Here is a 13,000-nt window from a genome sequence, read left to right on the forward strand (position 1 = left end):
CCTCCCGCCCCTGTCCTCTTCTGTCCTCCTTTTCTTTGTCTCCCTCTCTTGCCAGCATAATGCCTATTTGTGAAAAGAGGTTGAAGCGTGTGTTTTTTTGCCAGCTCCCCCCCCCCCCCCCCGGTTTCTTTTGTAAGTTACAAAAGAACTGCGGATACCTCGGTTTGGTCATTATTTCATGCAGAGAGTAATTAATGAGACAATTAGGCTTATTTTTCTCTCTCTGTGTTCTCTTTGAACTAAATAAATAGCCAAAAGGTGACCTCTTTAATTGCGCATGGGTCATGGATATAATTAAGATATGCAAGCAGCCTGTTTTTTAAACTCTACTGTGAATAGAACTGTTTCGCTGTTTGTTGTTTTGACTTTATTCATGTGTTGAAAGGCACAAATTTGGGCAGGCAATTTGACCATCAAACACACCAGCAACCCAGCGCAGTTGAGATAAAAGTCATCATGATCAAAACCGCTGCGTACAAAAACATTACCTACAGTCTGCAAGACGGCATTAATGAAGCTGAAGGTAAGCTGAAGCACAGAACTCACAGCACAGACGGGAACTTACTGTCATATCAGTGTTGTCATGATGTGACACAAATATGCATAGACAGACACAGACACACACACACACACTGTTCTGGGAGTAGCTTCACTACATGTAATTAAGCTAGTAGTTGAACTACATCTTGCACTCGCTTGGTGGCAGTTCACCTAAAGTCAAATTGGGATATTTTTTAGTAGTTTATTACTTTTTGTCTTTTTTGGGGCTTAGTTAACTTCTGCAAATACCAACTACTTTTTGGCAATAAGAGGAAAGGGAATGGCATTTTTTAATTATCTTTTCATTTACTCCTTTAATTGTCAAGGTTGCACAGCTCAGATGTTGCAAAGATCCTTTTTTTCTATTTCAGTTTCCTTCCTTCCACTTCTTTCTAGGAAAAACCCAAACTGTGTTGCTTGGTTTGGCTTTAGGTCCAGACTCTCTGGCAGACCAGACAGGTGTCTGTGTGAAAATGCAGGAATGATTGACTTTGCATAAAGCAAGTTAACATTTGTTGCTCTTCTCCCTGTGATGAACCAGACTGGGTTATTTGGTTTGTATTTACATCCAGACTATAGTTTCTGGCAGGCAGCTGTCAGAGTGTGAGCATTATAAACACAGAAAGCACTGCTTGCACTTTATTTCAAATAAATTAGACTAGATCTTTTGTTAACATCCTAATTAGTGGTATTTTTTGCTGCGATGTGATTTTGTATGACATTGCAGATGTAGATATGCTCAGTTTCACAAAGTACTTTGAACTACTTTTTCTAAGTAACAAAACTGTATTTCTCTTGAGGGAAGCTTTGTTGCAGCGCATCTTCTCCCAATGAGAAGTAACTGGAACCTCATAAAACTACACTTTCCAAGCAGCTTCCCCAACACACACGCGAACACACACAAACTATCTATTCCCCTGACTACAATACAGTATGTGTGGGTGTAATTAGTGAATCTCCCAACACACCTCAACGTCTCTCATTAATCTCACATGAGTGATTAGGCCGCCGCGACGTATGGAACCGCGGGAGGTGTGAAACTGGGTGTGAAACTGTTGTCATCTCATATGTTATCGCACTCTGGAGACTGGGAGGATTAAACCACACCAGGCACAGCCCATTGGCAGCTAATCATGCCGCTAATGATAAGTGAAATATTCTTCTCCCTCTCGTTACAATGGCATCGCAAGGTCAAGATCTCACGCGCGCACACACACAAACACACACACACTGCCACCGCCGCCTCTCCCAAGGAGCTTCCTCCTCAGTCATTCACGTTGTTTTGTATAAACCCGGAACAGACGCCGGATACAAACTGGAGCGAAGCCTTCTGAATATGACACTTGATGGCTGATTAGGACAAAACATCAGGGTGGTCTCCAGCTGGGACGCTCTGATGAGAAGTGATCTAAAGGGCCTCGTCAGAAGGCGTCATGCTGACCGCTGTTGCTCTGCCAGATGCTCGAGGATCGGCTTAGCCGCCCTGCTGAAAATCTAGAAAGCGTCTTTTTTCCTGACTGCACTACAGTTGAAGATCTCCGTTTAATGGGAAACTGACAAATTAGAACTACTCCAGTTCCTCAACCTGAGTAGATTTTTAAATGAAATGATCATCAGGCCTTTACAGTAACACATTCACCCAAGATTTTATTGACTGATACTACATCTTTTTTGATAGTCATCAAGTCAAGAATAGCCTTCCCTCATCCTTGGCCTGATAATGATGCGTTACATTATTTGCAAGAGCCAAACCAGAACCAGTCATTTTTTTGCTTTAGCAGCCAAGTGCTATTAAGTATTTTTCACAGGCTAGTCTTTTATGAATGAAAGTGATACTTCACTTATCCCCACAGGGAAACTCTCCTTTCGCTTAACCCTCCTCAGATCGCTGGGTCAGCTGCAGAACCTTTTCCCCCCAGACCTAGTCATGATTCAGGCCTGCATTTTACTTCTACTTAAATCATTTTCTAGACAAGTGACTGACCTGAGAGACATTTAACAGATGCAGCTCCACTCCGTCTGTGAGAAAGGTCTACCCTATGTTCAAATCATGGTTTTGCATCACAGCAAATGTTATAGTACAGTATGTTGCCATACTATATACTCTGTTTTTCTATATTTTCATGTGTAGTAACTGAAAAATGAATAAAAAAAGGTCAGAGGACGGACTTTCCAGCATCCTCCGCAAAAGCAGATGAGGAATCAGTGGAGGATTTTTGTAGAGAAAACTGCCTGTCCTCCTTGCTGGCCAGATAAGACTATAACCCCAACAATGATAAACAAATGGCCTAATCTAATTCATAAAATATGACAACAGAGCCGTGCAAACAAACCATTATCATTTAAGCTTTAATTGCAAACCACCGCAAGTGATCAAAAGAGAGCAAATGCACCGTCTTCAATTAGAAAAAACATGAATCAGAGGATATGAAAACATGTGTGAAGCGAGTTTGATAGCTCCTCTAGGCAGAACTAAACATTTCAATTTACTCCAGGGGTTGAAAAAGTCATGCAGTAAGGAGATGTGGCAGATACAATATTTAAAATGACTGTCAGTGGAAGCGAAACCCCTCTAAGCTTATATTTGATTACATATTTTATAAAACACAAAACGCACGCACAGATGCATTTCAGCTATTGCCTACTGCTGCCAGCACCGCCGCACGATTACAACCGTCAGCCACATATGGAGCTCCCGTCCCGCCTGTGGGGAATAGGGTTGTAGAGCGGGCCGACGGGACGAAGCTGAAGGACCTCACTACTCAGAGGTGATGAATGCTCTGCTGCTTATGGAGCCTCCTGCAGTGCATCTGTGAGAGCAGATGAATGGGGAGGAGAGTTTGATAAATTGGGTCACACGAACGTAGCATTTCTGGGTAATGCGGTGAAAACGCTCGAGGAGTGCAGTTGGGTGCGCGCACGTGCCTACAACTGGGGCAGAGCTGCTCCGACTTGACTCGATCCCCCCCCCCACCTCCCCACCTCCTCCTCCTCCTCCTCCTCGCCTCCTCTCTCGCCCCCGGCAGTATCGGAAAGTTACGCTTTTATTTCAGAGACACGCGCTTTGCTCTTTTTTTTCCCATTTCTTTACATCGCTCACTCAAAATGAGTCATTGGTTTCTACCTACTTGAACGAGCTTTCTTGGTTCCTCATCGGTTACATTGCAATTAATGGTTTGCTTCATGGCTTTGTTCTAATCTGCTGCCACTGATTAAATCTGTATTTCTTGGACAAAAGATATTTAGATATGAACCAATTCTAGGTTAGGCAAACGTTGGGTAATAATATCAGGCCTTGATATAATGCACGCTGGTTAGTCCAATGTAATGGTTTGCTGATATATGTGAATCCGGTGTTTCAATGGAGAGTTTTAGAGTGCCATAATGGTCTAAATTTCAGAGGATGCTCTGGCATGAAAATGGAAACATGTCAGGATATTGAATATCAGCACCAAATATCAGCCATCGGCGGCTTCAATACAAAAATATCGGTATCGGCCTTCAAAGACCTATATCAGTCGATGCCTAATGCTGACATATATACCAGCTGACACATAGACATACTGTATACACACATCACATCATATCACATCACATAATATCACTAATGTAACACAAGGTTCACATCCTTCTTCTCTGGAGGTCGGTGTGTTTGTTCACCCTGTTCTGTTTAGGGCTCCTCTCTGCTCCAATCTAATTCTGTTAATTTCAGGGGGGTGGAGGGTGGGGTGAAGGGGGGGGGGGGGGTCCCTCTACCTTGGCAGAGATAAGAAGACAAACTAGATTTGAGGACGGATAGATCTTGTCGGCAGCGCACACCGCCTCTTGGCAAGCAGAGTGAAGCCGGTATTGAGCCGGGGCTTTCTTACCTCCTAAGATTTATCTGGAGCTCCACAGCCTCATACTTCAATAGATGGATGACTATTTCATATGGTGCCAACTGGCGCAACATGAGTTGAGCTGAAGGTCATTGTGACTCATTTCCAGCTCAGAAACTGGGTGGCTGGAGACAGGGCCGCTAAATCTCTACTATCGACTTGTTTTAATAGTACAAAGAAAGGCAGCTCCATTAAAAGGATAAGGACCCAAACGGCGGCAGATTGCAGTCCTGTGTGACTGGTACAGCGCTGACGCAACACACACAGACTGCACAGTGTATGACCAACACAGTTGACTGTACATTAGTGGGGAGTGGGTACAGATTGCAGTAGAACCTCGAGGCATATGGCAGGCCGCCCCATGCCTCCGAGCTAATTGAGTCCTAATGAATCATTGGTTTGGCATGCTACATCTCCCTTGTGATGGTTGGTGTCATTGATGCATTGAAGATGTCCACTCCTCTGGAAGTGAAGCGGGCAGTGACGGCTGCTCTGGCTGAACAGGGGAGGCAGGCGCGTCTGACACTGCCGGCTTCACACTGAACACTTCACCCGCTCACCAGATGTTACAGGCCGAGGCACAAGGATTACCAGCCACCCGGTTCTACACAATGGAAATAATTGTGTTATGGGCTGGCAATTCACTGCCCCATTTGACTCCAGCAACGCGCTTTACAGTGTTGGGGGTCATTGCCTCATTGTCATCTCAACAGGGTCAATGTGAGAAGGGATATAACTGTGGGAAAACACTGGAAGGCAATGGTGCTTCACAATGCTGATTTACACATATATCTAGAATTGACTGAATTACAACTGAATTGACTGTAACCATAAAATTGATTGCCATTAGCAATAATTGGCAACCTAATTGTGTTGTTTTTTGAGATGAGTTACACTTTTTCTTATTCTGTATTAAATGTAATTTAATAGGAATAATTGAATTGCACTATGATAAGGCTTGGCACTTTTGTAAACAGAGCTTATTAGAATGATCCCATTTTACTTGTGCAATGTCTACATGGACATTACAAAGAATTCAATAAGTCCTTATGTAACAAGATATGAATGGAAATAGCATCTCTACTTAAGTAATTATAAAGCCTTATTATATAGTGAAATAAAAAACTGTAATATGTGCAAGATGATATCTTCTATTCTGTGGGGACTGTATTCTGTCTTTCAGATTGTGGGCACATTTCCAATTTCAGTACAGAAACTGGTTCAGCCCAAATATATTGGAATAGGTGGGGGATGTGCCTATAAACCTTTTCCAATTTCATATTTTAGAATTTGCATAGCCCCTTGTTGATGTCAGGGAGAGACTGAATAGTAACTGAGATGAGATTGCCCTGCCTGAGTCCTGTCCAGACTAAATACGATGTCACTCTGCCAGGCAGCTTCCCCTTTAGCTATCTGCTAGATGTTGAACTTCCCATGTGGGAGATCTGTGTTCCTTTTCTTCTGCTACATTCACAGCTTGCAGTTTCAGTCTTTGCCTCTGACACATTTAGTCGGCGCAAACCTCCCGTTGCACTTTAAACTTTAGATGCACCTGTCATGATGATTAAACCCCCAACGGAGCACGCGCATCATTCAGCATCCGACAATGCGCTACTATCTGAGCAATCTCCTCTATTGTTCAACTGAGGCAGCCTCCATCACCTCTGACCTGCCTCTGCCAGAAGCCACATCTCAGTTAATGGTTAGGCCTGATGTGATAAGGCCACAGATACCAGCAAAATGAGACTTCAGCCTCGTATTGGCAGGCTTATTGAATCAAGTTCTTATAAAAGATTTAGGCCACTGCAGCAATCATGTGTCTTAATGGTACAATGCTGAAACGCTACATTTGCGTCAGTGTTTGCCCTGTTCTTAAGATGCATTACCTCAGGGCACTTTGGGAAATCTTAAGTTCAAGTTGAGGTAATGCTACTGCAATATGAAGAGAAACAACAAATGTGATGATACACCAGGCTTTCAGCGAGACAAAAGGCATGGAGCAACACTATGGCGGATGGGCGAGACAACCCAAGGCTTTTAGAGGAGCGCAAAACAAACAGCCAGCGGAATATGTTGTTTCTGTATTGTTGCATTTGCAGCGAGACGACATGAAAAGGAAACATCCGATCCACTTTCACCATTTTACAGTAATTGCAAAATGGGAAAAGGCATTATGGTCTTAATCGGATAATATAGCTCCCATACCCACTCTCTGGTTTGGCTGTCAGGAGCTAAATTAAGTGTCTCGATTCCACTGGGAGACCAACAAAGAGTTCCTTACTGGAGAAGTTAATGCTCTCTAGTGTTTTGTTCAGTGTTCAGCACCATCTTAAGCCTCACAGCTCACATAGGACGGCAAGGAACTGTCATGGGATGACAACTGGAAACCGTGTGTGTGTGCGTGTGTGTGCGTGTGTGTGTGTGTGTGTGTGTGTGTGTGTGTGTGTGTGTGTGTGTGTGCAACACGTGTCCTACAATCTAGCCTGTGAGTGCAGCTTAGGATCTGTTGCAGGACATCCTCTGTAAGGAGATTACTATAGGCAGTTTGGCAGATTGGCAGAAGTCGCCAATGAACTTTGGCACCAATGTCACTGTGCTGACACTGACCTTTGTATATAACCAGTCAAGCCACAACAAAAACATGACCTGTGATCCATTTGACAACTGCTCACAGTATTACCTGCTGGCTATTTATAGGTTATAGGCTATGTAGGTGCGGGCCACCTCATTCCACCAACAGCCTGTTTTATAGCAGCTGCATATAGCCTATTGCTGCCTTTCCACTCCAAGACATCACTTCATTTGCCACTCAAGGCCAGTGAGCACTCAAGCAGAAACCGCAGGGCGTCATGGTAAACATATGGTCCAATACTGTACAGTTTCATCCATGTCAGAAAACAGCTGAGGTGACTGCCACCTGCCACGCTGCAGAAAATGGCCATCTGAACAAGTCATTCAGATTCATATTCAGTGTGAAAATCATGTTATCTGCCAATGGGGTTATAGGGTTAAAGTTAGGGTTAGTGTATATACTGTATATATTAAATAATAAGGCAAATCACTCCACTAGTATTTAGAAAATGACTCAAGAAATGATTCAAGAAAATTCTCCAAACAAGTACATTTGTGTTGGAAACAATTGAAACTATATCATCCCCATGGGCAGATTTTATTCAGATATTAAGAAAAACAAGACTTAATATTCGAGTAGATTACCTGTTCATATGAATATTTTACAGTGTTTTAACAAGGAGGGGTGGGGGCCAAACGCCTGGTTCTCCTCAAGGTTTAAACGGCTGAATCAGATAATATATAGAACTGAAGGGATGCACAAAATAGAATATGAAAAGTTTCACTCAAGGTTAGCCTATTCTCTGCACTGAAAAGAGCATCGCATAGCACAGTCAGTGCAACACTGGCCACTGACAGTCGACCATTTCTCATCAAGCAAAATGAGAATCCAAAGTGCGTTTGAGGGGCGCAATTTGCACGCGGTGACGCAGTATCGACCCCCCCACGCCCCAGATGCTCCTACAATTAACAGGATTTTTTTTCCCCCACAATGATCCATAAACTTGAACCTCGATCAGAGAACGCATCTATAGGCCTATTCACTGGTTTGTGGCAGAGTTTGGCACAGCGCTGGCCGCCAGACGCCGGTGCCGCTGCGCTGCGCTGCGCCGTGCGCTCCCATCCATCCACAGGTACTCAGTCAGGCGAATGCAGCCCGAGCCCCTTTTCTTTTTTTCTGGTGAGCATTTTGCCCCCATTTCTGCACAAGAATCCAAATATTCGTCACCCCTTGCTCATTCGTTTAAGGTCGATTCAAATACGCACTCTTCTCAAAAGACGACTTGGTTTTGCTGTTGCAGCAGGACAGGCGAAACGCTTCATTTGAATATTTGAGGGGGGGCAGAGACGTGGCTGAAAAAGCTTGTAGCTTTTCCTGATACTTATATATTTACATGACATCTCATAACGCAGCGCTAATTACTGAATTCGTGTGCGTCGATACGAAAATGTTGCTATTTCGAAACGAAAATGTCCATGATATCTCTCGTGCGTAATTAAATATGGGACTGCAGGTTATTTGACAGGCTACCGGCGTTTGGGGTTTTAAGAACTCCACATTCGATTCGGCCAAAGGACTATCGGTGATTTTTCATTACAGGCTCATCTCCGATCTTATTTTTATTTCATTTTATTTTGTGTGAGACTGTCTTTCCCTCATCCATAGCAGACCGTTCCGTTCCGCAACCCATTTTCATTCAGCAGCCAACGCATCCTATCCATAAATCTTGACATGTCGGTGAGCTGCCTTGCATCCTTAAACAGCTCCAGTTATACAGTTTAAAAGAGCTCCCGTTAATAGAGAGGTTCATAACTGAGATGGCACTCACCTTTTCTCAACGGATCCTTTTCTGAAGTGTCCCATTTATGCGTTTTAATCCACATCTGTGTCCCCTTCATTTGAGCGCTCTATTTTTTTCCCCCCAATGAGAGAGAGAGGGAGAGAGAGAGAGAGCGTTTGAGAAAATCCATTTGTTAATTCCATTTGCCGGACACAGGAGGTAAAATCACATTGCCCTGCTTGTATATGTTCGAATTTTTTCCACAATTCTAGGATCCCGTAAAGCTCTATCTTCTCTTTTTTTTTTCCCACCACTGAAGTTGCCTGGTTACCCCTGTTTCTCATTCAAGGAGGCTGAAGCGCTGCATACAGCGGCCAATCATAGCAGCAGCCGGGGAGATTAACTATTTCTTGGCTCCACTATTCTAGTTTCAGGCTAAAATGAGGAGAGTGGGCGGGGAAAGTGGGCCCCCGGTGACAGAAAAAAAAAATTAAAATGCACAGAGAATAATGTAGCGGGGGAGTGGGGGGATCCGTTGGTTGGAGGGAGAATGTGTGTGGAGAGGGGGGGGGGGGGGGGAGGGGAAGATGGGGATTAAACATTTTCGAAAAATAAAAGAGGGGGGATGAGGGGGAGGGGGGGTGGAGGGACCAGTTGCCACTTCTCACAGCAACAACATATGAAAGATCTGAGTAAATGATATTCCAGCCCTTGTAGGATGTTATGTAAACTGCAGTGGAAGCAGTCTGGTACATAGTCTCTCTCTCTCGCTCTCTCTCTCTCTCATGCCTCTCCTTCACTGGACAATCCGTCTTTAAGGAGCAGAGATCCCTCTCATTTCTGAAACCCCCACCCCCACCCCCACCACCACTACCCCCCACCCAAAAACCAATCCATCAGGGTAATTGATCGCCCCCCCTTTAACCAACCATCCGTCAAGCCAAAGCGCTCTCCCTCCCCTCCGTCCCCGTCGAGTCGCCTCATCATAGGCCGTATTGATTTCAATTTCCCCCCCTTCCAGCCGGGGTGAAAGGTGTAGGGGAGCGAGCCAGCTTCAATCACTGTTACACGGCGCGTGGGGGCATAATGACCCCCCACCTTCATGCTCTGCTAGTGTGTATGTGTGTGTGTGTGTGGGGGGGGGGGGAGGCACTACATCCAGGTCAAGCCCCCCCCCCCCCCCCCCCCCCCCCCCCACTCCTAAAACACACCGCAGCCCAAGTGCCACCATCACGGCCTTGGCCTTCCTGAGTGGACTCTGACTACACCCGGACCCCCGCCACAAGGCACCATGCAGAAGTGCCGGTGCATTATGGGTGAGCGGTCGGGGGTCCCAACAAGGCTCCGAGAGAGACACAGGGCCCAGCGGGGGGTTGAGCGTACATGAGCCTCATCACAGACAAATCCTCCACATTCCAGCAGAACAAAGCGAGAGGAACTTCCCCCCCCCTGCTCCGAACATCAAATATTTTCTCTTTTCTACATCTTATATATGTCAAGGTTTTTTTTGTTCTTTATGAGTTCAGCGCCCACGGTTTACATTTCTACACTTCTTGGTTCTGTGTTATAGTAGCAGGGAGATGTCAGTCATATCTGATTTATGCTTCAGGTTCAGATTGGGTGCAAACACAAAGTTCCTGTATAGGGGGGAAAAAAAGTTTTCATTCTATTGTTTCAGCGTTTCGCCATTGTGTTGCAGCTGCTGAGTGTGATTGATGTATCACTGGCTCTATTCCATCCCACAGATTACAAATGAAAACAACAGTGTTGGGGTCCTCCCTCCCCCTCTGCTGACGAGATCTGTGTGTGTGTGTGTGTGTGTGTGTATTTGTGAGTGTATGCTTCTGTATGTAACACACACACACACACACACACACACAGACACTCGCAGAAGTCCACACATACACTTAGTGGTTGATTGACATGTAGCTCTTGGCTTCAGCGCAGCCTAATCCCACTGCTTTCACAGATGGACTCAGTCTTTCCCTTTTTGTCTGGTGTCACCAGCAGTGGCAGTGGCATGTTACACATACACACACACACACACACACACACACACACACACACACACACATGCACTGTACCATGCATTTTTGTTTACTGAGAAGGGAAGCTGCTGTGTGGGTTCTAATCCCCTCTGTAACCCCCCTCCCTGGGCCATAAGCTCCAGTGGCCACCCCTACTACTGTACACACACACACACATACACACACACACACATGCATCTACTCTTTGGCCATTAAAAAAACAAAGGAGGTCAGTGTCAACAGTGGAATCAGGCAGCTGGGTCCTGTGAGGCGAGAGCTAATCCTCATTTTCAAGGCCCACAGACAAAAGAAGCCTCGCAGATGAAATGCTTCAAGAAAGCACATGAGTTACACATGAGCACGTCGCTCTTGTTCCACCTTGCTCACCCATCCATCCACCTTCACAACAACAGTGGAGTGTTTGTTGTCGTTCACTCTCCCCGCTCCGTCTTAGTCGGTCGACGCCGTTTATTATTAGCATGAATCGAGAGGGGAGAGATTAGACTTTTTCTCCCCCCCCTAATCGTATATTCCGCATCTGCAAAGGCTTTGATTTCCATGTAGATGGAGCCACGTTGATAACGGCAGAGAATTGCCCTGGAGAAATGAGGCAGAGCGATAAGATAGCGCGAGCAGATCCCCATCCAGACAAAAAGACAAAGAGGAGAGTCATCACCCCGCATGGCTGTTAATCTCCATTCAATCCCAAAGATTAGCGCAGTCAAAATTCTCCTCGCTGCCCCGCGGCCAATGATTAGTCATCTCCCTGAGGAGAGATGGTGACTGGGGGCCTCCTGCAAAAACCTCGAAGGGGAAAGCTGATCAATAAACACTTCCTGGTTACAATGACACGGTAGCAGCTTTGGGATCACGACACAACATGTGTTTAAAAGACAGAGAGCACGCTTGTTAAACGCGCACATGCGGTGCTGATTTGCCATGACAATCTCTCCTCCGTCAAGACAAATGACGCAGCTCGTCCAGCAGGGCCCGGCAGGCAGCGGGCCTAAAGACCTGACCATTGATTAGGCCATTCAAATGTGTTGGCGACACAATGAGACAGCCACAGAGTGAGCGACGGCGTCAAAGAGAGACGGCCGTTTTGTAAGTTCTGTGTTCGCCAAACACCGGGTTCTATGCTAATAGACTATTTTAATCAAGTGCAGATATAATTGTATTGTCGTGGCAGTCGCTGAGGGAGAATAGTGAGTGTGATTAGCATGCAGAGTGGCGTGGATGGGAGAGGCCTGACGTTGATGAATGACAAGCGACCCTTGACCCCGGTCGCTCCGGCTGCCAAAAAGTTCCACTCCCTTTATCAGCCTCACCCCAGGCTTCTCCATTTCCCCTAGCATGGCTAATACATAATGTACTCTAAAGACCGGAGGCTGTACTCCCCAGAGGACCACGCACTGAGAGAGATAGAGCTCTGACTCGTGTTAAAGGAATACACCAAGTTTTTTGGGAGATTGGCCTGTCGCTCAACTTCCCCGGTAAGTGATGAAAACACCAAAATCATCAATGTGTCCCCAATAGATCATTCACTCCGGTGCTCCATGCATACACTATGTTGAATGATGGTAGGTGACTAGCATTATCTCAAAAGTGAGAAAATGAGAACTTGAAGCAGCTCTAAAGCTAAATGAAAAGTAATCTTAAAGCTACAATATGCAGCTTTTCACCTTGAAGCAGGAAGTGTGTTGTTAGTCCCTCCCTCCTCCTCCTCAGTTGATCAAGTTCCCCGACACTTGTCAGTCATCTTGATGAGCTGTCTACCTTGAAACGGCATCTAGCCCGAGGCTGAGGTAAGCCAAAAACAGGCGCTGAAGGAGCAGATGATGAACGTAGCCACTCTGCTATAAAAAAAATGCAATGCTGATGTTCTCCTGTGTTTTTGAATAGGTCTTGTCTGTCTCAAGTTTAGCTTTGCTGTACCTTTGTTTCCTTCTGCTTTCTGCGATGGTTGGTGATGCTTTGACTTTCCTGAGCTTAATGGTCACAACCCAGCTCATCACAGGCCACGCCCACAGCAGAAGGTAGACGCCCATAAACGTCCCGAACATCATCTATCTACTAATTCGAGGAATCTCTGTCTGTGAGGGAGTGTGTGTGTGTGTGTGTGTCCGTCGCATATCTCGAGAACCGTTCGTCCGATCTACTTCACACTTAGCGGGTGTATTGCTGGGGACCCAAGGACATGCAG

The sequence above is a fragment of the Centroberyx gerrardi genome, chromosome 13 (genome assembly GCF_048128805.1).
Source record: "Centroberyx gerrardi isolate f3 chromosome 13, fCenGer3.hap1.cur.20231027, whole genome shotgun sequence".
NCBI lineage: Eukaryota > Metazoa > Chordata > Actinopteri > Beryciformes > Berycidae > Centroberyx > Centroberyx gerrardi.